Below are 27911 nucleotides of genomic sequence, written 5' to 3' on the forward strand. Positions count from 1 at the left end.
TGGGAATCGTCTGGATTTGCAGATAAACTATGAATCCTTCCAAGATAGACTGTGAGTTTCAGAAGTGGAATAAGAAAAACAGCATGGGTTTCAGCCCAGAAAAATACTCACAGCTCAAATACTTGCAACATAAAAACAGCAGAAGCTTCATTATTTCTAGTATCCAAAACAGGCTCCCTTCCTAAGTGTTTTCTACAGTCCTAGTTTCCTCATGTGGAGAGTAATCAGAAATCTCATAGTAGCAGGGGATGTGTTTAACTGAGTAACTCCCAAGGTATCTAAAAATTCCCTGGGGGGAGAAAAAAAAAAAAAGTACCTTCCAATCCAAACCATTCTATGATTCTGTGATTCACAATTTAGATTATTTCTAAAGCAATTATTTCATTTTGTTCTTTGAAATGTGTTACCTATTCTTTCATGTGTACCAATCAGGAAGGTGTTAAAGTACAAATGAAACTACAGAAAAAATTTAGACCTGCTGTGTTACCCAATGTTTAGCACTGGTTTCTTGAAACATATTTCATCTAGGTGTACTAGATCTAGGTGTATTTAATTTATTCCAAATATGAGATTGCAAATTTATGTTTCTCAGTTGGCTTGTTTTTCATCTCTGTGTCTGTTTCTTGTCAAAAACTGAGAAAAATACACCTCTTTAAACTGATGCAAAGGGTTTAACTATAGCAGTTAGGAAGATACTTAGAGCTTGCCAAGAGAAAACATTAAGTTTGTGATTTTAGGCAGAATTTTGACACTCAGTGAATGGTGTAAGACCCTTCAGTAGATGTCACTTTTATAAACATTTGATAGTATTAAATATAATGCTCTCACATGGCATATTCAGGACAACCAGAGGGTAAGGCCCAGCCAGTATGGACTCAGAAAAGGCAGGTCCTGTTTGAACAACCTCTTCTCCTCTGACCAGGTGATCCACCTCCTTGGTGAGGGAAAGATTTTGGACATTGTCTACCTGGACCTTGGTAAAGTTTTTGACACTGTCTCCCACAGCATTCTCCTACAGAAGATGAGAGGTGATGGCATAGACAGGTATACTCTTTGCTAAGTAAAAAAATGCCTGGATGTCTGGGCCCAGATAGTTGCGAATGGAGGTAAATCCAGATGCTGTCAAGTCACTAGTGGTTTCCCCCAGAGCTCAGTTTTGGGGCAAATCTTGCTCAATATCTGTAACAGTTATCCAGATTAGAGGATTGAGAGATTTTTAAGGAAGTTTACAAATGATACCAAATGGAGTGGGAGTGTTGAGCTGCTCAAGGAGAGTAAGGCTCTTCAGAGGGACCTGGACAGGCTGTATCGATGGGCTGAGGCCAATTGTATGAGGTTCAACAAGGCCAGCTGCCAGGTCCAACACTTTGGTAACAACCCCAAGCAATGCTACAGGCTTGGGCTAGAGTGGCTGGAAAACTGCCCAGCAGAGAAGAACATAGGGATTCTGGTTGCCACCCAACTGAATATGAGCCAGCAGTGTGCCCAGGTGGCCAAGAAGTCCAGCAGCATCCTGGCCTGTATCAGAAATAGTGTGGCCAGCAGGAACAGGAAAGGGATTGTGCCCCTTTACTCAGTACTGCTGAGGTACTTAAGTACTGTGTACTAAGTACTAACCTTAAGTACTGTGTTCAGTTCTCAGCCTCTTACTACAAGAAGGACATTTAGGTGCCAGAATGCATCCAGAGAAGAGCAGCCAAGCTGGTGAAGGGCCTGGAGTACAAATCCTATGAGGAACAGCTGAGGGAACTGGGATTTAGTTTGGTGAAGAGAAGGCTGAGGGGAGACCTTATTGATCTCTACAACTGCCTGAAAGGAGGCTGTAGAGAGGTGGGGGATTGGCCTCTTCTTCCAAATAAATAGTGACAGGACAAGAGGAAAAGGCCTGAAGTTGTGCCAGGTGAGGCTTAGACAAGATATTAGGAAGAATTTCTTTATTGAAAGAGTAGTAAGGCACTGGAATGGGCTGCACAGGGAGTTGGTGGACTCACTATCTCTGGAGGTATTGAAAAACATGTATAAGTGGTACTTTGGGACATGCTCTAATGGGCCTGGTGATTTTTTTCTGGGTTGACAGTTGGACTTGCTGATCTAATAATTTTTTTTCCAACCGGGACAATTCTATGATTCTGTGACATTTTATAAGACATCACAAATTTGTCTAAAGATGTATTAATTTATTTGCTATCTACAGGAAAATATCTCCTGTCCTCTAAACTTAATAGTGTCTCTAAAGATGCAAAAAGCTTTTCAGTGCCACAGCCAAAAGCCCTATCCTGTATGTTTCAGAAGCTGTGATAGATGACTTTTAATAAAGTCATCTATAAATAAAATAATAAAGCACTGAAAAACAGATTAAACTGTAGTGAAAATACAATATTAACAATAGCAGTTAGAGGGATAGCTAAAGGAAGGAGACAAGATATTTGGAAGTTTCTACAAGTGAGAAGTGAGAAAAATCTATAAATTATTTCTAATCCAGTGTTAGATGCTAATTGTTGCAGGTGTTGGAAGGGCACAGGGAAATACTAATTTTACAAAGAGAACAAAGCAAACACACATATGGCTCTTTCTGTGTAACTAGAACCTTAAAAAATCTATAATTTGGAGAAACCTGATGTCTGAGCCCAAACAGCAACCTAAGTTCTACAGTGCAGGAGAAATTAATTATTAGGCTCTCTTGTGTGTCATTATCTATGACACAGATTAAGTTTCACTTATGGTAGGTCCCTCTTGCATCATGATACTTAAAGAAAAAGCTCTCCAAGACTAAGAATTTCACAGGAGTATAACAACATAGTATGTGTGGAAAATATAAAACAAACCAAAAGGATTTTCATACATATATTAAGGCATAAATATTAAATATTATTCTTAAGGTGCCTCTGCAGGAATGTAGAGAAACATCCATGCGTGCCTGCCTACGCAACACCTGTATGAGAGTTAGTACAGCTTCATGGCTTTTGGTGTATTTCCTTCTCAGCAAGGCCTAACATGCTTTTCCAACCACAGCTGGCAGGAGCAGGGCATGCAGAGCTTGTTCATTTTTGTCTGTATGTGCCAGCACAGACACTGTTTTCATAGTCACTTCTTTCTTTTGAATTCAGTAAAATTACAGCATCCTTCAGTACCTGTTGGATTTCAGTACCCAGACAGGGGGCCCATCAGTCCAAAAGCAATATATGAACATAAAACAGGCAAATAGCCATGGAAACCAAGTTTTAAAGAGATGTTTCCTTTCTATCCGAAGCAGCTTTGTTCACTCCACAATTTTTGGCAACCAATCTCTAGCCTTGGCAAGGAGGCTTAACACTGACAGATTCAGCTTACATGAACTTCATGTACCTGCCAAAAGCTCTTAGGCAAAGACCTAGATTTGCATTGCTTTAAATATAATATGTAACTCTAGGGTTTTACATTTATATTCTCAAGTTATGTGATTCTGAAAAAGGGAAGAGAAAATTGCATCAACCCAAATAATAATAAAAAGGAACAATGTGACACTCCAGTATTTTTTGATATCAGACTGGAACCCTAGAAGACTTCTAGCTGCCCCTTTTTTCTCATCCATATATTTGTGAAAGATCCCTAAAAATCTCCCCCATAAAAAAATTTCCAACACAGATCAGAAAACTTGATATCACTTCCCAAAAGTTTTCATGTCTCATTAATTTCTTCTTCACTGTAAGATGCTACCGAAAGTGTTTTCTCTCTCTCCAAAGGAGATGAAGCAAGAGAAGAGAAATAAAGTCTACAGGACCACCTTGGGGGAAAAAAGAGTGGAGCTGAATGCCTAAAAGTCTTGCTCTGAAGCAGAAGTAAAATCAGCTGTCATCTGTCCCACAAGCAGCTCTCATCACATACTTATTTTCGTTTTTTTAAATGAAGAGCAATAAATATAAGGATTTTTTTTTTTTTTTTTTTTTTTTTTTTTGGCTATGATTATAACTTCATCTATTACAAGATAATTTTTACAGGGTAATTTTTTTTTTTTTTAATTGGGGAGAGTTAAAATGGTTTTGTTTTGTGGTATAGGTCAGTTTCTGGAACATGCAAGTGCACACATTTTAGGTCAGTTTACCTGCTTTGGTAGGATAAATTTCTTCACAATTCACATCTTTATTTACTATTCATGTTAAGTAAAGATTTGCACCAGCCTCTACCTCTAGCTGATCAACATTCTTACCAAAACAAATTTCCCATAGCAGATGGAGAGTTCATTTCACAAACTGTTAATTGCCTAAACATTAAAGTCATCATTTAACCTCTCCATCAAAAATCCTAAGGTCTCTCTCTCATCACTGGAAGATGGAGGACAATTCATAGCATCTAAAAATAAGTAGACTGAGTTCTCTTTTTTTCTTGGCTAGGGAGTCATTGCAGTCAAACAGACAAGACTGAAATACACACAAAATTTTTTAAGGCTATGTTTAAAAGTAATTCCCACTGAAACCACAGCTTTCATCCTGTTACTTTAGGAGATTCTTCCCAATAAACCAGTTACTCTTGCTTGTACTTAGCACAAGATTATGTAAATATAATTCACCTATTGTTTTACTGAACCACTTTGGGGTACAGCTGAGCAAACAGTTTTAAGAAGATAGAAATATGTACAGCTGAATACAACAAATGCAAGTAACATTCTTCAAACTGAAGTTGAACACTTACCCCTTTAACTCCTTCCAGATAAAGCCATAGAGACCATGGTAAGGAAATAGCTGGAATATGCAGTGCAACACAAAGAACCACGGGAATCCTCTAAAGCTACTTAAAATTCTTTCAAAATGAAAAAATCCGTTTGAAGAAAATGCCTCCTGAATTATTCCTGCAGCTCTTCAGTTGTTATTATACTCCATACAGTCTTACCTAAGTTCAAGAAACCTCTTACAGAAATCTGCAATAATAAATGAGGGTATCTTAGATGAAACCAAGTAGGGAATATGGCTTTTTCATCAGACTACAATGAGCACAGGCTGCCTGGAAAAATAGAAATTCATTTTGTCCCTGTTCAGGTAACAGCTGCAAATTATCTGAGATTCATTTTATCTATCAAGGCACAGAAAACTAGAGAGAGAATTCCAAGTAGCTGAAAAAAAAATTAGTCTGAGCTCATTGTTTGCTATTTTACAAGAGATCTGTTTGATATCCCTTGCATGATTCACTAGTGACCATTTCTGTGTAAAGATGAAGGAGAAAAGCCAAAAAATCTCTGACTTGCAGAATCTGTACATCAACCAGCTATGTCCCCTCCAGAACAGAACTTGCTCAGAATGTATCAAAGAAAAAAACAATCTTTTTTTTTTTTTTTTTTTTTTTTTTTTTTTTTTGCTATGTCAAAATCAGTACCTTCTTGCTTTTATGTTGTCCTAATACTTTTATGTTGTCCTAATAGACTCACTGCAAACTTGTAAAATATTCACAGGCACAACTGCAAACAGACCAAGCTTTTAGAGATGTTCTGGACTTGCTCATACATGTCATCTGATCAGATCTAAGGACAGGCAGCAAGGGGAATCTAGAGCTGGAACTTGAGTGTGTCTGCAATTGGAGGCCCATAAATTTGGCAGAAAAATAAAAGACAATAGCATCAGTTAGGCAATAGATGATTTATAAAAAAAAAGAATCTCTCACAGAGCCAGAAGTTTTAAGAAAAGCATTTAAAGTGTCACTGACATACTTCTTCTGTGTCAGCAAAAAACAGTAAACATGTCCGAGTCTGATTATTTTCTCTGATTATTCCTTCTCCTCATAGTGTTCAGAGTTCGTTGGCTGTGACAGATTTTTATTGAGACAATAGATCAAACTATAAGGGGTGGAAGGTACCTATCCTTGGGTTGTGAGGATTTGAGATTATGAATAGATTGAAAACACATTTTTGGCCAAAAGTTTATAGCCCCTTTAGGCACTCCAACTCTTGATTGTGTAAACAGATAAAAATACTAAAGGATTGCTGGTTTTTAACAGCACTGTTTTCAAGAAAAAGAGATACATGCTTAATTTCTATGCATACTAGTGCCTATATAACAATTTCAGTGCAGTCCAAGTGAACAGATCCAGCTACAGCTTTCTCCCTGCAGCCTGTCCACCTTTCTCTCAGGACTGTGCTACTGACATTGTAAATTATTCTGATGATTCTCTTTGATCATCAGGTCATGCAAGGGGCAAATAACTTATAGGTCTTACTCAGATAAGGAACTTCAGTGGGAGGGACCTTTTCTAGGTCAAGAATATCTTGCATATATTAATTACACAGGAGGAGAAAAAATGAAAACCACATAAAACAGTAATTGCAGTTCAGAAATGAGCTAAGATCTATTGACTCTCTAAGACAAGAAATAAAGTTTTGGTTTTCTTCATATTGAATCACCATCTCACTTCGGCTTAATTGGCTGGCAGTATTGCCTTCAAAAAAATGGTCTTTGACTATTTCTGAACAACAGAGCTTTCCTACAAAAGAGATGATACTGATTATCTAGACAGGTATTCCTAATGAATCCAAATAAGACAAATTGGGGAGTGAAGTTATTCAGGGAAATGTAGTGCCTCTGAGGGCACGTCTAGTCTAAAATATAACTACTTCTCTTGAAATAATGACAATACACCTTCATGAAATTGTGTTAAAACGGGACAACAGTCAGATCCTTCACCTTGTGGTAGATCTTTCTATCCACTTGGAGGTTAATGGAATTTCTGTTTCATTCATGTTGTTTCTAGAGCAACATTTCCTCTGGTAAATCCATTGTACTGATTGTTGTAGCAACAGTTGTTAATGTCATAAACCATAAGCTACTAATGTCCAAGAACTCCAGATAAAATTTCCAGCAAAATTAGAAATCAAAACTGTGAAATGGCTCAAGTCATGTTTGGCAACGGGGAAAAAAAAAAGTATGTGACTGTTTCTGCATCATGTGAGTTTTGGTCTAGGGGCACATATCTGAGTTTTTCAAAGAAGTTGTCCTTGTGAACATCTCTTCTCAAGGAAATTAATCTATCTTCCACATTTTTCACAAACAAGCCACCCAGAAGTGATGTTAAGAGACTAGACACTACTGAATTCCTTAACTACTTGAAGCTGGAGATTTTCAAGTCAACAATATCTGTGCCTTTTCTACAAAAAGGACAGTGACAACCCTAGAGTGGAGAAATGTAGTAGTTTATGCAAGCAAGTATTAATAGGAAGGAAGGAAGGAAGGGAGTAAGGAAGGAAGGATTGCCTAGAAGAGAACAATGACATTATTGAAACATCTCAGACAAAAATCAGAATATTTTTTTTATAGTATCGTTTGGTTTGCATGGAAATAAGTTAAATTTTAGGAAAAAATGGTGCAATTCAATAGCTTTCGTCTTCATGTCCCTCCAAAAAAACAAAGATAGAACAACACACCCTTTCCTCTACCCCTGTAAATAATTATCAAAAAAAGAATAGTTTGTTTAAATACCTGGAAATATCAACAGAAGAGCCTTTTTAATACCATGCAGAATAAGAAAAATAATCTCTTTTAGAATCCAGATTCTAACCAAATTTGTTTCCATGTTTGCATCGAGACATTTATTATTTAGATCAAAAAAACTAAATTGGCTATTATAATGTAATTTAAAGAATCACATCCTCAGTAAATACATATTAATTATATGCAGCTCAGCTGACTTCAAAGGGGCCATGCCAATACCTGCTTTGCAATAATGTGAACCCCAGACAGGTTAAGCTCCTCAAGGCCCTCAAGGCCATCTCTTTGCTGCTTCCAAACTCACACCATCTCCCATTCACATTGGAAAAGCAGAGATATGTTATTTGATGTGGGTCAGCTCAAATAAAACTTTGAGAGACCAAGATTTCAACCAATGGGCATTGCTTAGTTTCTCCCAAGGCAGACAGAGTACAGAGTGCTGTGTCCACTGGCTGCCATTGCGTTGGATCCAAGAAGTATCAGGGCTATCTGAAAAAATGGCAAAGACTATTATGCTTTTCTTTACACTGAATCTTTGACTTGTCGTTTGCCTTGTTCTTGGTTTTGTTTTCCATTTCCACATGGAACTCCACAGGCAACAAATAAAGACTGTCCCAGGAAGAGTACCCATTATGCTGTCTAACCCTTACAAGACATACCTACACTAGAGGGAGTCTGCATGATTTGCCTATATAATATTTAAGGTATGCAACTGGAGAAGAAGTAAGACTGAAAAGATATCAACAGCCAAAGACCACCTGAAGGCTATGGAAGATCCTTCAGCATCTGCAGAAATCAGGCAACACTGACTCGACCTGGGCACTACAAGGAAGTTGTTGGAAACTGCTCAGGAAATCAGGCACTTCTGCTATTTTCTAAGTACATACAAATATTTCCTCTCTCTTAACCCTTACTAAATTTAGTCTGCTACACACACCATGGTTTAAATTTTCACTTATGGCCTAAACCCCAGTCCTGTTTGAGAGCTGATTTAATGACTGATGCTTTCATGACAATTCAAACGTTAGTTTTGATGTGTTACTGAGCACTTCTTATATTTAAGAGAATTCCCTTTTGACAGCAACCTTTCAAATCTAGTGAAGAGCTGATTACAACACTATCTTTTATAATACTGGGAAATAATTAAAAATAAAGATAATAATTAAAGAGACATTTTAATGCACAGATTTAACAATGAAGTGGATACAAACCTGTAATGCTAACAGTGTAGGAGTTAATGAAATTCAGTCACAGGAAAAGATGAAAGAGCACATAAAAAGAGTCCATTCTTCTATCTATTCCCTTATAGGAAGCATGAGGGAATGAGAAGCTTATTCTGTTCAGTGGGAGAAGGTTGTTGGAGGGCAAACAGCTTCCTGGAATTTCACCAGAGACAAGGAAACAGAAAAGAAGATTTTAGGGAGCTTTCTATAGCAATAGTGAGCATAAAAGAAAAAGATCTGTGGAGACAAAGATAAGCTTCAACCAAATATTTCACTCCCAACATTCTCACCAAAAGCTTTGTGCCACCAGCAATATGGATGTTGAAGAAAATATGCCTTAAAAAAAAATAATAAAAAAGCTTTCATTCTTTAATTCTTTTCACACAAGAGCTTGCAAAATTATTCTCAAAGAGAATTTGTACCCACGAAAGTACAACTTTCTTCTTCAGTCAAGCAACAGTCGTAAAGCATAAAGCAGCAACTGGTAATTATATTTCTATCAGGTTTGATCATTTCTGTAGCCCAGAAAGTATTGAAATAAGCATTTTTCAGATGTCTTTTTACCAATAGATTACAAGTAGAATTCCTTGCTGCCTTATGATTTCCTTTTCATTGTGTATTTCTGTGCTGTGTTAAATCTCCTGGTACCTGCTTTTATGTTAGCTGAACAGTTTTTTTAATCACTGCAGATGAATTTTCTTTTAAGACATCCTTCTCTGACATTGCTCCATGATAAATGACACATACTATAGCAAATCTCTCAAAAATTATTTAAACATCAGCTATCCAGAACTTCTCGAGCACCCAAAATACATTCACCAAGCCCTCCATTTGCCTATGGCAACTCCCTCCTTCTTTGCCTTTCCCTATAAGCAATATGGGCCATTTCCACAAGTATTACCTAAGTATTTGATTGTGGTCAGAGTTATATTGCATTTTTTCATTTAGTACAGTGACTGGGAACATTGGCATACCAGACTTCATTCTATCACCTGGTCCATGAAATGAGGCAACAATATCTATTCACAAGGAGTCCGTTACTAACACGACTTATATGCCCATATATCTTCATATACTGTAAACCATCTCATTGACTTCTCTATTGCTGTCATACAAGAAATCAAACACAAGTTTAAAATCTTACAGGGTCGTGGTTTAAAAGATGAGTTGAAGCTCATTCAGAATACCATGACTTCCAGCTGTAGTGAGGGTGGCAGAACAGATGTGTGTCCACTCTTCGGCTGCCCTTGTTCTTTATCAGTGTTATAAAACATACGTCTGTAAACTGTAGGCCTAAGCCGAAAGGATAAAGTAGTAAGAATTATCCTAAATTCACTGAATGCAGTATTTAGTCTTGACATGGGTTGTTTTGCTCAGAAATTACAATTTTTTTGACTGTGTGGAACAGTCAATTGCCATTATATATACATATATATATATATATAAATGTACAAGTAGCAATATTAAGATACTGTTACTTTTCTTTATGTAGGAAGGTAACACAAATAAACAATTGATTGAAAGCAATTTAAAAATATCTCCATATTTCTAGCTCCTAAGAAATCCACAATTTCCTGTGTCATTGCAAAACTGATGTTTGATATCCTTAAATTGATATCCTGTTTCAATTAGGTCATTTTAATTTCAAACAATTTTAACATCCCTCTCATTGTGGGAATTCAGCATCTCTGGAAAAAAGTAGAATAGAATAGTGTCTGAAGCTTTTAGTTTTAAGCTTTGATTGTGAGTGTTTTGCTATATGCAGAGACACAAATGCAGCTGTTTGGCTGGCTGCGTATTTGGGCATTACAACATGCAAAAGTTCTGAGTTAACTGTCACATAAGTCCAATATTTGAAATGTAAGTGCCATGATGAATCACATTGTCATTTCAGAGCTGTTCACACTTTTTGATCAAAAATGCAGAAAAAATGGATTCTGTACAAGATCTGTTATTTCCATGGTTCCGAGGGACCACGACTACAGGAAGAAGGAGAAGGACTGGATAAAAAGTTAAATAAGGATCTGAAACAGAGTTAGCAGAGTGAAAGACTATGAACTAAATTCTTTGGCTGATGTTATGGCAACATAATTACCCCTGTGCCCTTTTCTGAGGAATCCAGTGGAAGAATACAAACATTTCACTATTTTGCTTTGCAAATAAATGTGTATGCTAGCTATCAAATAAGGAATAGATCTAGAAAGGCTTTGAAAAGTAGCTGCAAGAGAGGAAAATAGATTATAATTAGGAAGAGATCTAGACCATTCAGCTTTCTCCAGCCACTTTGCAGATGCTTCCTAATTAAGAGGGAAAATAAAATAGAAAAAAAAAAAAAAAAAAAAAAAAAACAAGAACATGAGCTTCAAAAGCTTTCATGGGAATTCCTTATCTATCAGGGCTTGGGTCTCAGATTAGACAAATCTCTGTGCCAGATGTCCAGCTGCTACAAATCCAAGGAATTACCCTGATTTAAACCAGCTGATGAGATGGCTAACTATTGAATGCATAGTTCGATTCCCTTTACTCAGTGCTTTTTTTTCTTTCTTTCTTAAGAAAGGCTTTTTGAATAACAAGCTGTGTGTAAATACTAGGGTGAAGTATGATTTAAAAGCACAAAGTAGTGTTACAAGGCCCCCAGCCAGATGTAAAATCTCAACACTGCCATGCAGTTCATTAGTTTATACTCAGGGTAATGGTATTAGGTTACTCTCATATGTGGAGATACTTATGTTTCCACAAGTCAGAGATGGAAAATATTATTTGCTCATCTAGCCCTGTCAGCCAAAATGCTTTCTAGTTCCCTCTCAGTCTGTCTTTCAACATCTGAAGCAACAGATTCCCATTTAGCTTTAGAGTTCCACCTCCTTTCTGTGAATGGTATATTATACTTCTACTTCAATCATCAGAATGGCTGTAGGAGTTAATTTTTAAGTTGAAGATTGACACTTTTAGACTGTCTAGGAAATTAGAATAGAGCAATCAAACACAACCTACAATGCAATTCTATGCAAGCACAGGTAGTACCCTGTAAAACTATTAATTTTACATCTGTTAGGGTGTTAAAGAAGAGAAAGTGATTGCCCCATCCTGAAACTTTCTACCTAGAAATGCAGGACAGGTAACAGAAAACAATGTGTAGCCAGAAGTTTTAGAGGGAAAAAAAAAAAAAAAAAAAGGATGGAGCCATCTTGATTTTACTCTAAAACTGAGTCAAGATTTTCTAGAGAAAACAACAAACATGATAAAGGGTTTGTCCAGGAGGGCTGCGGTACTAGTTCTGCAGTATGGATAGTGCCACTATAAAGCTCTCCTCCTGCAATGAATATGTCAGGAAGTGGTTTTTCATTTAAAGGAGGAGGAAAACATAGGAAAACTGCTTAGTCACTTCTTCAAATCAAAAGAAATTAGTGCATCTGAGATTCAGCAATGGGAAGCACAGCACAACACTGAGATGAATTCAACATATGACCCATGGGAAATATATGTTTGTTATGGGACATGGGAACCCTTCAGAGTCTAGAGCTGTGTATTTCCCAGCTGCACACCATTAATAGAGATAGGCTTCCCTTCTTCCTTCCAGGAAAATAAATTCTACCTGTTAGACTGAAAGAAGAGTCTTTGAATTTTTTTCAATGTTGCCAAACTACATTGAACTACAAGGCACATTACAGAGTGCCCAAATGTTGTAAGCAGACAGAATTCAGTTCACTTTTTCAAAAGCCTGCCAATGAAACATTTCAGAGCTATTTTAAAGCTCTTATTTCCTTAAACTAACTTAACTTTAGAAGGGAAGCCATGAGCAGAAATTTCATGGCAACTGAATGATAAACTTAATCTTTCCCCATGTACACAAGTGTGATGGGAAATATCACCCTTAGAGTGGACTGAGGCAAAGATTGGTGGCTTGTCCTAAGCAGTAGCAAGAGTTAGGCATTAGATCAGCTATGTGATTTCACAGAGACTTTCCAAAGGATTATCTCTTAACAGAACTCTTTGTATACGTCACTAAGGTTGATAAAGTGAAAATAAAGGCTCAGAAATGTATTCACATGTATGTATCTCTTACAAAGGAATTGTGAAGTGCTGCCATCAGCAACATTATGTTTAATGTCCCACCTGGAAAGCAGAGAAGCCTGGCACATTTAGGATGAAGGCAACACTAAACAGATGTTAATATTCCCTCAGCCTCTCACAGATTCACAAAATGTGGCACTGCATAATACTGTGTATTACTATACTCCCCCATGAAATTAAAGAAAAGAGATAAAATTCATTCTGGTATCTGGAAAGAAAAAAAACAACCAAAAACAAACCCAGAGATGCCCACCCAAACCCAATTAAGCAATTGTGGAGACCTATAAACTCAAAATTAACATTCCCAAACTCTGTTTAAGCAAAATCTGCAGAAATTAAAACTCAAGGGCATTTTTAATTGATGTCAGGAAACCATTTCTTCCAGATGATGTTCTGCAATGCAGCTCCATGTAACAAAGACCACAGAGGGGTTTTTTTTCAGAGCAAGAAGGTGTATGCTTGACAAGACTTTCATTACTGAATTCAGATTTACAAGACCCTTACAGAATTTTATTGAGTGGGTAAGAGATGTCTAAAAATCTCTTTAACTTGCTGATAAATCATTTGAAAAAACTGCAATTACAAACTGCCTACTCAGAATGTTTTTCAGAACTATAACCATATATGAGGTTTATAAAGCTGATTCCCCAAAAGAAGTTATCGATGATTTTATATCTACTGTAGAATGCTTGTAGTTATGTCACCTAACATAAGGCTCAAAAATGGTGTTTATAATGGTTATGGATATTTTTTATCTGATGTAGCTGTGAAGGTATAGTCACTCCAGTGTTAGGAGATGATGCCTAATAACATCTACAAGTAGAAAATTGAAACAGAAGAGTTAACAGAGCTCTCATAAGCTCAACATCAGCATCTAGTGCATTACAGACAATTTACCTGACTAGTGAGGAGCATAGAACTGCTGTTTGTGGAACCAAGGATTAACTACATTTTTATGGCTATTTTGCAAATTTTCTTTTGCATTATATTTATATTGTTTTATTTCTGAATTTTCATATTGAAACAGAAAAAGGCAATAAGAACCAAGGTTATGTGAATATTTATTATTATATTAAAAGCCTCAGTTTTGCCTCCTTAGCCTTTTTGTAGAATTAAATCTTGCTGGAGATCAGAGTTTTTGTTATTACCTTAATCTTTTTGTCCCTTTTTTGTCTTTATTTTTGTGCCTCTGGTTTTGGAAAGGAAAAACAAACACTGAGATGCTCGTAAAGTATCAAACTGTGGATTTCCAGCCCAGTTTTGCAGACTTAAAGAATCAAATTAAGATCAGATGTTGACAGCAGCAAGTCCAGGGAAGTGAATGGTGATGCAGCCTCCTACACCTGGTTTGAATCTTGTTGTACTCTGCTAATTCAGATATGCTGCCAAAAGTATCTCTCCCTGAAGCTGCTGAAAAGGACTCAGATCTATCTAAGAGAAGCTAAAAGTTTCTAAAACCTCTGTATTATTACAAGGCAATCAGGAAAAAGAACCTGATAAAGCATATTCACTTTACAAGAAAAACAGAGGGAGATGACTGTGCCACCACTAACTGTGATTCCATTACTTGTTTCAATAGCACACATAAGCTCTACTCCTGAACCACCTCTGATAGCTGCAATAAAAGAAAATTAAAAAAAAAAAAAAGAAAAAAATTAATTCCAGTTCTCAATTATGACCAAACTCCTATCAAGAAAAATTCTTAAAAATCCTTCTAAACTTTTTTGAGAAGAAAACAGAAAAGTAAACAGGAAGTGAGCTGTTTGACTTAGATTAATAACCTACTAACCTACTCCATGTCTATTTTCCTGCTTTCATGACTTTGTAATGGTTTGTATTAATTTTCCAAGCTGTACCTTATGATACGAAATGTTAGTTGTAATATTCTGAATTTGTACATTTTATTTGCCATGATTTTTTGATACTACAAAATGTTGTGGCTGTGAAAACAGGCTTGAACAAAGCTCAGTAAAAATGCTTGAAAGTGCTGATGAATTAGAATAGCTGCTGATCTGCTGAAAACATGCTTATTTGTTATATCATTATTATCAATATTTCCCCTTGGATACCAAAACAGAAACATTATTGTATTTTGCTAGGATATACTATTAAAAGTTGGAATGTAAGGTAACAGACACAGTGGTATTTGTTTCAAACAACACACAACAAATCAATTCTATTATCTTTTTAGCAAAACAAACTGTCCACTTCACAGAAGAGATCATTCCAGTATAGTTGTTTTTGTGTGCTTTTCTTCTGCATTTGTGAACTTAAACATTGACATTCCTATGGCTGGATAAAACCATTATATTGCAAACTGGTGATGAAATTTCCTGTTTATTTGGCCAGGTTGTATTTATTGTCTATCAGGTTCTGGCCTATGAATGGGGATTACTTTTAGAAAAGACATTTAATCCATGCTGCAAAGTTATCATAGAGTCAGGTAGAATATAAACATAGGGAATAGTTAGGAAATAACATGTCATTTATTACTAGGAAGCAGGTGTGGTATCTCTTGAAAGCTCAGGGTTTTTTTCTGGGTGCTAGGCATCAGTATGCTGACAAGTCTAGTTTATAGTGCTGAAAGTGCTGCTTCATCTCAGTTCACCAACTTGCAGGATGTTATGGAATCCTGCCAAAGTTTAGTGCACACTGACAGTTTCAATCTATCTCAGAATTAACCTCATTTTTGCCTTATTGCTGTCTGCACCACTAGATTGATGAAACAAAAAAGAGGAAGTCTTCTATAGACTTGCAAACAGAGGAAGACATCATTTATCACCTCTTCTGCTGATTTTGCTACCCTATTTTTATATAACTCTGTAAAAAATTTTCAAGTGCTCTGCATAGCTCTTTTAAAAAACTTATTGCTACAGCCAAATTTTTCCACCATTTACCTTGGCCAGACATAATTACTTTTTTAAAAATCACAATTATTTTCCCAGCATTTATGAGTGAGAACACATATTTCAAATTTACTAGAGAAACTCGGGACACGAGTGTACTTTGGGAGTCCTTCCCTGCCTCAGATACACAGCCAGATGCCTGAGCCATAATAGCCAGATTAGTCTCTAGAATCTTTTAACATGATGTTTTAACATCAGTTAAATTGCTCAAACTCAAGCAGTGTGCTTCAGAAGACAAAATTTAGTGTGCTAAATTAGTGAGGACTAAATAATTACATCTTTAGATTCACCGAAATTAATGGCACTTATCAAGACATATTTGATAAGTGTAAGGATACTCTAATACAATCCTTAAATATTTCTTTTTTATTCCTACATTCCAGAATGTTTTTCAGACTGACATTTTTGCATGGCTCTGAGATCTTTTAGGCACTAAACCGAGCTGCTTTCCCTGTAACTGGGAGCTTCAGGTAGACCTACAACAACCAACAGTGTGGAAGGAGCAGAACAAGAAGTGAAGGATGATGTGAGAAGTGGGTAAAGACAAACCTTCGCAAAAAAAATTATAAGAAGGTGATAGGGAACTGGGAAAGCCAACTAAGTAGAAAAATACTGGTCTGTGTTCAGATATCTGGATGCTGGGCTTTGCAGGTGGTCCAGCTGGTAGATGGAACAGCCAGGGTTTTGCCTGATAGCTGAAGATGTTTGAATAGCTGCTAGACACATCTGTACTAGTTAGGTACCACAGCTGAATTGTTGAGTGCATGGAGGGATTTGTTTTCTGTACTGAGATCAATAGGTACAAGGATGCCTAGACCTATACCTAGACCTGTATGTCAGAAGGCAAGAAAAGGAGAAGGAAGGAGTGAGGTGAGACCAATTTTCTTCTTGACTCAGCTCTACTACAGAAAGCAGAAAGATGACTAACACAGATCACTTCATTGCACTCCAGTGTCCCTAAATTGTAAAGTCATGTGTAAAATGGACTATGAAAAAAAAGGTAGTGAACCCGGCTTGAATACTTATCCAATAACTCTTCAATCACTATCAGGCTTTATATATCAGTTCCACCAATTTGAGAGTAGAATTAAATATTCTGGTGCTGATTATTGACAATAATTTTTCAAAGTGTATTCTATGTTCCATTTCCCAGCCTAATTCATGGCAGGATAAAGATTGAGCACTCAGGCCCAGGAAACACTGAGACATGTTTGGGAGTTTTGTTTTAACTCTTCCTGTCCATGTTTTTAGATTAAATGTGGGTTCTGTGAGTTATGGTCAAATTTATGCATTTTAGAATTCCATATGACCTGGGATTTTTGCCAGGACTATGTGCACCATGAACTAAAACATTATACATTCTAAATACTGTGAAGTGGGATAAATCATGAAGAGTTGAGATCTGTGTGTTTGCCTTTTATAAAGCGCTCCTTTGCTCTGCCAAAACAAAGCAAATAAAATATTCATAGAGCCTTTCAGAAAGGGTCAGACATCAGGATCTTCAGCCCAGCAGACATTTAGATGGACATGGCAGAAGACCAAAATTATCAACAACATAAAACCAAACAAAACCCAGAGTCCAAAAAATAACAAAATTTGGGGATTTATTTCAGTGAGAGTTAGGCCTTTAGCTAGAAGCTATGTGTTTAAATATCTACAAGGATGTAGGCATGACTGATCTCTGAAAGAGGAAGTAAGGCAGATCAGAATTAGAAGGGGTTTTCCCCCCACATTGTTGAGTTACACAAAAATTAATATTATTACAAAACTGGCCCCTTCCCAAGCTAAAAATCAATGAGACTTGCAAAGAAAATCATAGGAGTTGGAGCTTCTGAGATTCATGATACAAACACCAAGACAAATAAAGTAATGTCTGCAAACAATATTTCATCACCAGCCTAAGTTTAATGTAGAAATCTACAGCCCAAAAAATACTTTTCTGTGCCTTCTTCACCACATCATAATTTCCCTGACTACACACATTTCAGAGAAGTCTTTGCAGCCTCAGGTTCACAGTTCAAAGTCTATGTGTCTCGTGTAACCTAACATTTCCCCCCAGAAAAGGGAGCTATGCCAGGATGATTTATCAGTTTAGAGAAGGAAATGTGTATCTTTTTTGCAAAATATGTTGAGAAAAATCTGTAGGGAAAAGCCAGAATTTAGAAATAAACTGCCTTGTTTTTCATAGGATTATGTTTACCTGAAATATTTTTTTATTTTGTTTGCATCTAGTACATTAATGTGTTATGCCTACAGAAAATCAGCTCTGAATTTCATAACTGTAGCACTCTTGTAAAACACAACATTGTTTGTTCCCTACTGTTGTTGGGAATGACAAGGCAGGGCTGTCAGAAGAAACACAATACACACACACAGTGGGTAAACAGAGCAAGTGCCAGTCTCAGAGTCACACAATTAGTCTTCAGGATATGTCTCATTTCTTGTGTATCATATATAATAATTATTAATTATAATTAATATAAATATAAATTATATAATTATATATAAATTAATATAAATGCAGTTGGAAATGCAGTAAACATGTTCTGTTAAATGTTTCCTGTGGACTTGGACTTTCTAAACTATGGTCTTTCCTTCTGCTCCCACAGGCTCTTTTTCTGATGGCACTTTAAAGACAGTGTACTCTCTGAAGACTGTGATATGATTAAATTAACTGTTAAAAAAACTTGTTGCAACTAAAAGTCTCTGGTGGGTTCCACGAACCTTCTGTTCTGTCTGCATCAGTCCATCTTATTTAACAATTTCTGGTTTTATGTGCCCTGCCTGCTCCATTTCCTCAGCAGTCCCGGTCTTATTTTGAGCCAGAGTTGAATAAACAGCTGTTCATGTTTTCTCTCCTACCCATTCCCCATGACTCAGTTGTACATGACCATGTTCCTAAGGTTCATGAAAGCCCTGATTTTAGCACACCTTCAGTGTTTCTCAAGAAAGGAGTCTTAGTTATTAAACATCCAACTCTTGTAAATAAAAAATTCTGTATCAAAAGACAATGTCCAGTTCTGCTGTAGCACTGGATTTTTTTCCTTGTTTACAGCTTCATTTATAAACTCTCGACTGTTCCTTCATTCTGAACAGTCTCTTGGCACTCTTTTGTTTTAAAGACTGTATAGGACAGGCAAGGACATATTTCTGTTCTCATGAATTCCTCTCAGTTTCTTTCATTCATTTTTAACACTTCACTTCTGCTTTGATTTATTTCCACTTGCACTTCTCTGCCCCTCATCTTTATCATCAGCCATATTTTTCCAATATACTGAATTCTCCAATCTACCACATAAAGTGAGATCAGACAACAGAAATTTCACCATCCATTCATAGTCTATCAAGTCTTTTCATTTCCTTGCTGCAGGATGACATCCTCATATAGGAAGTAAGCAGGTGGATGCTATCTTATCTCTTCTTTTTGTAGTTTCAGAGGCCTTTTATTAATTGATGTTGCCAACAAAAGCCAGATTAGGAGTTCTTTTAGAAAATTATCCATGGTAAGGCATAACATGATTCCTACAAATCAGAGACAAATAAGGATTCTTGATGTATAATTGTTTCTGTAGATAGTATAAGACAAATTTTCTTCAAGGCTGCATAAGTCATCGGCTTTAGGGTAAGGCTTGAGAGGAAAGCAGTAGGAAGTTAGCAGGCAATTTCCAGATCCCAAAGGTTTCCAGTGTGCATAACCCTCTGCACAGATGTTATGCGCCTCCTGATATGCAACTTTTTGGACTTAGATCATGCTGTCTACTGATAGAAAGACATCAGGAACACCTCAAGTTAATTCTGGGGCCAGATGCAACAATAGATGCAACACAGATACACAGTGCCCAGTGACATGACCCTTCTCCTGCCCCATCACTTAGACTCTGCTTATCACCCTAGACACTGCTAATGACAATGCAAAGGAGGCAGGGCAGAAAGCCTGCACACAGAACATCCCTGCTCAACTCTTCATATTTTTTCATACAGGAGAGTGTGCCCTCAGTGATCTGAAGCAGACTGAAGGCATCTTCCCAGCATGCTTTGACTCTCTTCTTTCAGTTGTCTCAAGGAAGACCTATGGATGACTTGGAGAGAAAGGAAATCTACCTTGTCCCCTTTTGAGAAGAAAAAAATATGTGAGTAACAGCAGAACTGTCTCTGAAAAACATGAAAAATATCTATGGAATTAAGAACAAAGGCTGGAATGGGCCTGAGACAAGGGCTGGATGATGCTTCTGTTTGAAATCACCGACTTTCTGTCCCAGCACACATGACCCTCTAGACAATGTGTGGTTCCAAACATAGCAGAAACATAGGAATGGCCATAGAAGATCAGGGAGTGCGCTTAGTCCAGGGACTTGACAGTGGTCAGATCCTTCAGAGGACAGAAAAAGAATCCTACAAAAGTCTGTATATAATATGCTGATATGCAAAAAAAGCCCAACAGAGTCAAATGAGATACTGCTTTCTATGATGAGGAGCTCCTAATCTTTACCAGACTTAGGGACAGAATCATGATTTTAAATAAGCTTCCAAAATGTTATCACTGCAAATCCGGATGTTCTACAGTCTCTTCTATATATTCGTTTTCCTATATCACCAAAGGTCAGACATTACATATATTATAGTCTTTCAGTGTTGCTCCCCAATTCTTCTGCACACTGTCTTGTGTTTGCTTGGAATTTAATATAATCTGTAAATTTAATATATCTTCTCTTTTGGGAAGCTGTTAAAATAAAATGTAAGGTTTATTACTGCATTACTCCTGCATTTTGGGCTCTTGAAAGGAATACTTCCATAAAATCATAATGGTTTTGACCAGTATGAACCAGCACCTACACTTTTCTCCTAGGACTGTGACTCCAGCGATGGTATTTTCTGCAAAGATAACATTCAAGATTTTGTAGATTATTTTCAGAGCTTCAAAGTAATAAAATTAAAGGACATGCTCTGAACCACTTATTAGGTACAGCAAGAGAGAAATGTTACCCAAAGGAAACAGATCAGAAAACTCTGTCTGACTAATATGTTAAGAATTCTGTTCAAAAATAATGTGATCCAGGACATTATAAAGAGTAACAGAAAAGCAAGGTGTTCTCAGTGCTTTCTTTCCCTTCTCTCCTTGGTAAGGTTGCATAGATTGTCTTTTCTTAGTGCCCTTATTACTACCTCTAGCTCAGCTTCTAATTAGTGAAAAAAGCACTTCCTAACCAAGGCATCTGAAGACCCTACACTCTGTTGATAAGTCAATGTCTTTTAAGCAGAGCTGTCTTCCCCATAACTCCAGTTATACACACACTCCAGAGTTACAGGGATACTTAGTAGCAGATTGATAAGCAAATTTTGTTTTGCAACAGGAAAAGTTCCCTTCAATATTTTCCTGCATATCTTTTTGCGCTCTAAGGTATTGTCTGGGTTTGGTCAGAGTACTGCAAAGAGTCCAGAATCCTTCCTCTTCCCTGCTCTGGCTTCTTACCAGTAAACAGAACATTCTCCTAGTGTCACCACCAGTCATTTAAATTTTGCTTCTATTCCTGCTCTCTACAGCTAAATAAATTTCTCAGAACCTCAGGCACCTCTTCACGTCAAAGTACTGCTTTGTCATTCAGTTATCTCTCTGGAGAACTCGGAGTTGAAAAAATGCCTTAATAGGAAAAAAAAAAAAAAAAAAAAAAAAAAAAAAAGAAAAAGAAGTCAATTCATTCAGCTGAGCTTCCAGGCAAATAAATGATCAAGAGATAAAGCTCCTTTACTTCCAGTGCTGTGCTTTCTCTGAGACTTGCGTTATGAGGTAATGCAAGAAAGAAGACAGACAAGCTCTTGCATGTATTGATAATAGAGAAATCACAACACCAAGTGTATTTCATGTTGCGTATGTATATATATGCATTTCCTCAGTTGTCACAACCATCAAAATTCACTGATGATATGTGCAAAAAACTGTCACTAACAAGTATTATATGGGAAAATGTTCATTGAAGTTGCATTTGAAAAATGCTGTTATCCACCAGAAGGGGATATCAGTATGAATATGCAAAAGTTACAAGTAAAATAAATATGCATATATATGCTTTCAATTCACAGTGACAGCCCTTTATATTGAACTGGCCACATGTAAGAGCTTTAGTGAAAAAGGTTTACACATTAGATTCTTCAATAGTGCATAATAATCTCATACACTATAGTTTAAATTAAATTTAGACACTGTGGTTTATTTTCTAGAGACCTGGATCCTATGAAAAATTAATTGCTTGAAGCATCAGATCTTCTGTCTAAAAGAGGAGACAGATTCTGCTCAACTCAGATCAACAGTCTTATATTGATTTCAATAGGAGCAGACCGACAACCATTTTGTGTGGCAGATTATCTTCTTGATCAACCCTGATACATCCTTTTCCCTGGTCTTGGCTTTCGTTAATTTAATGGCAAAAACTCAGCTGGGAGGGAATACAAAACCTCAGGCTGATGGTCAATTCAGCAGGAACTTCTCAAAACAAAATGGTTCCTATTTGAAAACAGTAGGTTATTGGTTTGTAAATCTGTATCTCACCAGGTGATATTTTCTCTTTTTGGATACTGCCTGCTGTGTCTTGTGCCCTTTGTATTAAAGTTCCCAGACACACATAATCATAGCCCTCCTTCCAGTTTATTTCAAAAGTCTAGCTTACAGCTTTTTGTTCTGCAATACCTTACTTGATCAAACTAGCAGAATTCCATCCCCCTCCCCACCAAAAACAGACAAAAAAACCCACCAAGGCTTTACACGTTATCATGATTGTATTATTGACATAGGTCAACCTGTTGTCTTGGTGAAGGAGAATTGGGGGGGGGGTTTGCCATAAACCGTACTCCGTTCTCCTGGAAAAGAAGGTAAATGCATTATGTAAACATCCTCTTAACACCACCTTTCATGTAAACTTACGTCATTAAAACAGAAGTACTCAGAAGTGAAGTTCAAAGTATTCTAAAGAGATATTACTTTTCCCAATCCATCCAGATATAGAAGATGTTATTAGGATGTGATGAAAAATAGCATTTCTTCAAATTAATTCTGTGAATGAGTATCAACTTCTTTACATGAGATTTCACAGTTCCAGTATGAGACACCCACTACTAAGCAATCATGTTTGACTCCAAGCCCTTGCACCAAGTATAGCAAATCCACAAAGCCAGAACTCAGAGGCAGAGTTACTTCTAGAACAGTCACATGACTGGAATTTGAAGAAATTAACATTTTATTTTATTTATTATGGACAGTTATTGAACATTCATACTGTGAATGCATCAAGGGAGAGAACCTGTCTTGGCTTGGGCCAAGATAGAGTGAATTTTCTGTCTTGTAATTTTGCTTTCAGCTAAGTCTCTTGTAAGTAGCTGTACTTGCTGAAATTAACAGCAAGTTTCTCAGTCAGTCTCTGCTTCTAGGACTGATAATGCTCGATGTTTATAGTTATGGCAAGAGAATGATCTGCAGAACCAAGGTCACTGCGCAGTTCTGAGGAACATCTTATGGTCCAGAAAGAAAAAGGGAGTAAAGGGGTCATACCTGCAACACTCCTTTAGAAAGGAGCAGACAACACAGGTGACCAAAATTGACCAAAGTATTCCATCCCATACTCATCATACTTGGTATAAATTTGAGGGATCACAAGGGTCAAGCCCCTTCCTCTTTGCACTTGGCCCTTCCCTTTGGCCTTTCTTCTCCTGTCCGTGTTTGCTTTGGCATCCTGGGAGGATTCCGCCCGTTCCTCTGCCTGTGGTCCTGATCCGTGCCAGCCCATATCTGTGTGTTCCTGCCTCCAGCTCCCAACTGCTGCTGACTCCAGGAGTCCAGCCTGGACTTTCCCAGGGCTGCCCTGCAGCCTCGGTGGTGACGTGAGAGTTATTGGGGAAAGGGGGGAGGAACGTGGTATCATTTTTTCTGTATATATTCCATAATTTTTTCCTTTTTTATCATTACATTTCATTAAAGCTGTGTAGTTTAGTTTCCAACCCATAAGTGTCTCTCCCTTATTCTCTCTCCTTTCTTTATCAGGGAGGGGAGGGGGATTATTAGAGAGCATCTGTCATATGGTTAATTGCTGGCCCAGCATTAAACAGAACCACATATCAGTCCCCCTTCTGTGGCACAGCTGAGAAAATTCAGGAAGTAAATTTAATGCAAGACATGACCAAGCTTGAGAAAGGCCTGCTATAAAATTTGGAAAATTCTATTACATTTCTTTTTTAAAAACCACATTGAAAATAATATATAAGAAAGCATGCCATAGGAAGAAATGCATAGACTTTTAAATGCAACCATTGAATTTTAGATTGGCACTTGATTATTTTAGCACCATCTTTTAGATCACAGAAGAGTGAAAACTGAGAAACACTACACTGCCAGTATCTCAGGAAACAAAAATTACAGTCGACTGATCACTGTAATATAAGTGATAAGAGTAGACAACCCCACACTCCTTTGCTTTGTAGACAGAGTGAGGTCAACACATATCAAATTCTATAAATCAAAACCACAGGGGTTCACCCCACACTATTTCATGTTATACTTTTCTTCACTCAAAACTTTAAAAGCATAACTGTTAGTTTTATCAATCCACACATCAGATTGGATTCTTAAATAAGGACATGTAATTTTTTTTCCAAATCCCCAAATCTTCAACCCTACATAAATCAATGATGCATAAGAGTCAAATAAAATCACTGCTGGAAACTTACTTTCATTTTAGAGATTTATACTGCAATGGTTATAAGCCAATTTATTACATGAGGAAAAGGGAGTAAGCAACACAAAAGAATGTAGGAAGGAATCAATTGTTCTCTCCATTCTGGCTCTGAGCCTATCAAGCTTTTAGATACACAAATTCTCATTGCTTCTTAGAGAATCAAAATCTATAAAAATTCTCTTTCTGTCTTTCCTCTGCTCTCTTGGTTGTTCTAAGTAGAGAAAAGATGGAAGTAATTCAAACTGGCAGCTGCAGGCAAATTTGGTGGTAAAAATAGGAACTAAGAGCTTGGAGCTTTTTCACAAGATCATTTCTCCAGCAGTGAGGTTTCTGTTTAGACAAGGAAAGCTAGAACTTTTAATGCTCTGAATGAGTTCTGGAAGTAATAATTTTAAGGAGTGAGCTTTTTCATAAAGTCTATATGATGTCCAGCACTCTTACAAAATCTCTTTGTCTTGCAACACCCAACACTTGGAAAACTTACAAATTAATACACTAGCTCCCAGTGCAAAGACTAGCTTTTGGTTTTGGGCTGACCAGGAAGAGAAGTTACAACAGATGAGGATTCAGTAGTGGAGCCAGCATAAACATTCCAAAAATTCAACACATTAGTGAAAAAAGTTATGTTTTGTGAACATTTTTTATCATCTCTGCTGAGAAGAAAGGGCAGAACTCTGAGGATAATTCCATGGCACTCATTTGAAAACCATCAAGACCCAGAAGACATTCACTGAAACTGGTGTTTTGAACATGCCACACGAAGCACCAGACTCAGGCAGCAGAAGTAGGAATGAACTCCTCAGTCTGCAACAAAGGATGGGGAAACTGCAAAGCATAAGCAGAAGGTCACATGTGGGCACAGACATATTTACTCTGGCATTACACATAGAGTGGGATGCATGCACACAGATGAATGCTTTTGCTCTGTGTGATGCAGATGCAGCTGAGAGTGGTGAGCAGAGGAAATAAGGAGCCTCCATCCCCCTCTGTCCTCTCCTTCCTTAGAGACCAGGCTGAGCAACAGGACTCTCACCAGCACCCTGATCACTGCCCTTGGGAAAGAGTCATCAGCAGAAGAAAAGGTCTATTTAGGGAGCAAGGGGAGGGATGAGTTGACACTTGCTTTTGCCTGCCCTATGATAGCCATATAGCACAGGGGTGGCTGTGGTTCTTGCAGAAGGTGAAAGCTGACCATTTGCCCTGTCATTTAGGGGAACTCAGCCCTACTTCATCCCTCCCTGAGCTTCAAGTTCAACAAAGCTGGACTTGCTGGTGGTGTTTAAGGTAGAGAGGGAGCCTTTAGGTAACTCCACTGCATTGAAATTTTCAGTGATCACTCTGACAGCAGAATATTGTGATGCCTTATACTGCAATAGGGTACATTCATGCTGCTGGGAAGAATTTCCTTCTTTTAGGGCAATGATTAAGAGAAACAATCTCACCCTTAAATTATTGGCTACCTATTGCATTTTATTATAGTAAAGATATTTCTGTGCTTGTAGAACTGTTGCTAGGGAGCCAAATAACTTCTAGTAACAAACTTGTTTTCAGCTCTGAGGGATAAAAAATTAATGTGAATTATTTTATCTGCCAGAAGACAGATAAAGAAAATGAATCTCAGTAGACAGAGCAGGGGAATACAGGGTAGATCAATCCAGAGATCTAAGGAACTCTGAGTACTGTCTGTTGATAAAAAATAAGTCTGAAGCTGGAAAAAGGGTCTGTATACCTAATGGAATTCATTCAGCCACAGGGTTTGGGGACTCACTACAGAAGAGCCATACAATTAATTATGCTTTAATCCTTGACCTACTTTATGTCAGTAAATCACAAATGCTTATGTTCATGCTAAACCTAGAAGTAAAAGTAATGCTGTGTCAGCTTTCAGGTTGAAAAAAGTTTTTGTTGCCTCCACAAAAGTCTATATAATCACCTTCTGAGGCTGAAGCCAATAGAAAGGATAAATTGTGATCTATTCTTACTATTTGTTGTTTAGACTTATCTGAATTAGAAATGGTTAAGGTTTACACGAAGAAAATCTAATCATCTCCAAGCCTACTTCCAGAGTAATTCAGGGATTCCTTCAGGATTGCCTTGAGATTTCCCTAGTGCAGAAGTACAAAAGATGGAACTGTTGATGAACAGTTCCATCTTGATGATCTCTGAGGTCCTGTCCAAGCCAGCCAATTCTATGAATCTGACTTAAGACAAAAACAATGTCCCTTTAAGTACTGATCCTGAAGTCATACAGCAGAGCACAAAAAAATGATTTAATAGGTCTTCAACCCTAAGAGGTTGAGCAGCACTGTGTTTCAGTGCAGCTGTCCCTCAGGCCAAGGCTCAGGGAACCTACTTTTGATGGGTCATCTTGAAATAAGTATTACAAAGGATGCCCAACCCTCCCCACCCCCACCCAAAAAAAAAAAAAAAAAAAAAAAAAAAAAAAAAAAAAATTAATCATATCCACCTTTCTTAGTTTATTTTTATTATTAACCAGTTTCACCAGAGCAGTCACAACAACCACTCAGCCATGTGTCAGAAACTGTAAGATACTTTGTATCTTGCAAACAGGAATGGAATACAAGTCTGCATAAGAAAAGCAGGAGAGCAACATTTCATATTAATTCTCTGATAAAACTGGAAACAGTTGGGAATAGTGAACATTCTTATCTTGTTCCTGATTTGCTACTGTCTAACTGTATTATAAAGTTATAATATAATATATAATGCTATATAAAGCATTTATTTATTTATTACCTATGTATATATAAAGATCTTTATCATCTACTGTAATCTTAACTTTACTGCAATATAATTATCACTTTGTTTTCCAGGAAATTTTGGACCCACTGTTACTTCTCTAGTGCCATCTTTGTGATTCCAAAAGAAGACTACTAAAGTAAATATCTAATACTGATAGGTTGGTAGAATATGGGATCCTGAAGAATGTATCTCAATAGTAAAAAATGACAACTAAAATTTAAACTATTTTGAAACTCAGTTGTCCTAAGAAGTCATTCCAAGTTAAATAAAACATATCAGTTAGTTCTGCTTCTAAAACAAGCCTTCAGCTATTTGAACATACTACTAATATTAAGTATTCTAACATTACCACTTAATATGCTGCAAGACAAATGACATTTTTTTGTTTGTTTGCTCTCATACAGTCAATTCTTGATGGATTTTATATTTCAAATACTTTTAGGTACAGTTTTTCAACAAAGAAGGAATTTTCACTTTTTTAAAGATTTGTTCATACAATGCAGTTCACAAAGATTTGTTCATTATGTCAGTACATTCCATTGCAAAGTACAGTGAATTTTGGAGGAATCATTCAATCTAAGCAGCACATTAATTTCTGAAGCTATTAAAAAAGCAATAAATGTTGAGTAAGAATTGCAAATACTTTTAAATAAAATGTGATAACTAAGTGTATTTTTTTAAAGTTCTATATGCTTAAGACTGATATCAAAGTATAATTCACAATAAATTAGAATTTGACATTGATAGATAAAACAATAAACACAGGGTTTTTTTCCC

The sequence above is a fragment of the Heliangelus exortis genome, chromosome 2 (genome assembly GCF_036169615.1).
Source record: "Heliangelus exortis chromosome 2, bHelExo1.hap1, whole genome shotgun sequence".
NCBI lineage: Eukaryota > Metazoa > Chordata > Aves > Apodiformes > Trochilidae > Heliangelus > Heliangelus exortis.